The sequence below is a fragment of the Propithecus coquereli genome, unplaced genomic scaffold (genome assembly GCF_000956105.1).
Source record: "Propithecus coquereli isolate 6110/MARCELLA unplaced genomic scaffold, Pcoq_1.0 Scaffold313, whole genome shotgun sequence".
In the NCBI taxonomy this organism is placed as follows: domain Eukaryota; kingdom Metazoa; phylum Chordata; class Mammalia; order Primates; family Indriidae; genus Propithecus; species Propithecus coquereli.
In genome coordinates, this window is record NW_012148764.1 from 291,510 (window position 1) to 294,243 (window position 2,734).

Consider the following 2,734-nt stretch of genomic DNA (forward strand, 5'->3'; position numbering starts at 1 on the left):
TCAACATAATATATCTCTGCCCAAAAGCCAGCATCATGCTAAGTGGGGAGCTACTAAAAGTATTTAATATGGCACTGGAGGTATTGCCAATGGAATTAAATGTACACATAAATATTGTAAAGGAGGTAGCACCAGCACTATTTGCAGACATTATGATCATATTCCAGAAAAACATAAGAGAATCAACTGGAAGCCAAGAGGAATATGTAAAGGAGCAGCATACAAATTATTTTCACAGAAATCAAACAAGAAGACTATATGTAATAGCCAACACCAGTGTGGTGCCTACCATGGGTCAGGCACTGTAAGGATTTTACATATATCAACCCTTGCAGTCTTCGCTACAACCCTACGGGCTATATACCGTAATTATCTCCATTTAGAAATAAGGAAACGGAGTCAGAGAGAGGTAAAGTAACTCCTTGGTCACAACTAGGGAAGAATTTGAACCCAGGCAGTCTAGCCCCAGAATCCGTGCTTTTTACCACTAGGCCATACTGGTTCTTGATATTTAAAAGAGGGGATTTACAATGCTGGCTCCAACAAAAAATAAGCATAAATTAAACACAAAATATGCAGGACTTACATGAACACCCTTTTAAATACTCTGAAAGGATGCGAAAGAGGGCTTGAACGAAGGGAAAGGGATAACATATTTCGTATGCATGTGTAACTGATAAAAGTAAAACTAAATTAGAAAAAGAATGAATGGGAGATAAGGCATATGAAGATTCCAAGGATGGATCACTCCTGGAAGAAAGAAGACAGGTAATTAGAAGGGCTTAGTATATTAAGAGAGAATTCTTTACACTTAGAAGAGATTTGAGCAAGTTTACAGGCCAAGGGGGAGATACCAGATGAGAGGGAGAAGAAGATAAGAGGAAAAGGGATAATTGGAGCAAAATCTGAGATGGAGAAGAGACAGTGGGAATTAGGATCACAGGTGAAGGTTTAGAATACCTTTTCCATAGATGCAGGAGGGAAGGAGGAGAGGACTGGAGCGGATACAGCTTTCTGGGAGAAGAGGGATGGATTGTCAATTGTCGGTTCTGATTTTAATGACTTTTCTTTCTAGGTGAATGAGGTGGCCAGATCAGAGTACAGGGAGAGTGTGGAGAGTGGCCTTGCTTTGGAGTAATTGTTGAGGGGTATGGAAAAAGAAGCAGATCAAAGACAAACGAAAGGGTTGAGGAGTGATGGGCCCCAAGTAAATTGGACACTAAAGAGTCTGTGACAAGCCCCCGTGTGAAAATGCAAAGACGGGGAGACGGTATCCTGAAGGCGACTTACGTCGTTGGGGCTCCTGGAAAGACAATGCAGTGAAAATGCTGAGACAAAACAGTTCAACGATGGATAGGACAGAAAATACAACCTAAAAAGTTTAACAACTAGAGGAAAATGATGGGATCCAGGGACTGAATATCTTAATTAGATCAATGAATAAGTAGAAGGAAAAATGAGGAACCCAGAATAGAAGGTTTTGAGCTAAGATAGAATTACTGGAATTTAAGAGTTTGGAGCTGGAGTTCTTGCTGCTAACCAGAGTGTGGTCATGTCTGGGGTGGAGGTTACTAGAATAGATATCAAGAAACCATAAAGGTGACCGTGTTAGACACTTCATTCTCCAACATGATTACAAAGGAGGAACAGAGGAGAACTTGGACTAGGTGAATGTCCTCAGTAAACGGGGAAAGTGGCTTGGAAGATACTAGGGGCCACAGCTGGGAAAAAAGGTGGTAGAGCAGGTGAGAGAAAAGCTTTGGATGGGGCTGGAGTAAGAATGGCATTGGAAGTGGTGTATCGTGAGGAAGGTGTGGATTGCCTCCCGGACACAGCAAGTGCACTCAGCGATGAGAACAGGCAGCCTGTACTTGAAAAAAAAAAAGGACTGTAGGAGAAATAGTACTAGATGACAGTTTAGACTTCAGATTGGGCAGAAAGAGAAGGAGCTAATATTTACTGATCATCTAATGTGTGCAAAACACCACAATATATATTAATCTTCACAACAGTCCTTTTGTAATCATTTTCACTTGGAGATGAAGAAGATTTAGAAAGCATCACTAATGTGCTTGAAATCATATAATTATAAAGCTTAAATCCTAGGTTAAACCTGAAGTTCTGTATGGTTCTAAAGCCTGTACTATTTGCAATGGATATGCTATCTTGTGCCTGTTGGGGAGGCATCCTTCCAGCAAGATGGTGAAGATAAGAGGAAAACTGTCTGCTATAAATTCCTAGGAATGTCACATAAAATAAAATCAGGATTCTTAAAAAGGCCCAGTTAATCTCACAGGAAATAAAGGGAAATGCCCAGGTATGAAAATGAAGAAGAAAATGAAAAAGAGTGACAAGTACTTGAGCTGATGCTCTGGCTGGGAGATAGGGGAGGGGTTTCAGTTACTTAGGTGCTGGGAATTTAACCTCCATGAAGGGACAGGGGACACGATTTGGCGCTGAGCATGGCAGGGAGTTGGAACAGTGAAAGAGTGAGCCTAAAAATATCTGCCCAATAAGACAGAGAGACAACAAAGGATGAATGGGTCCTGGATGAAAAGTGAAGTCTCCTCTAAGACATTAAAACCCCAGGCCTGTGCCTCACACACGTTTAGGTCTAAATTTTCAGTATAAGGCATAGTCTAGAAACTACCAATCCAGAAATTAAAAACTGATGCAAGGCTGGCAATACTCCTGGTGTTAGGGTTGCCAAATTTACTGATAAAAATACAGGGGA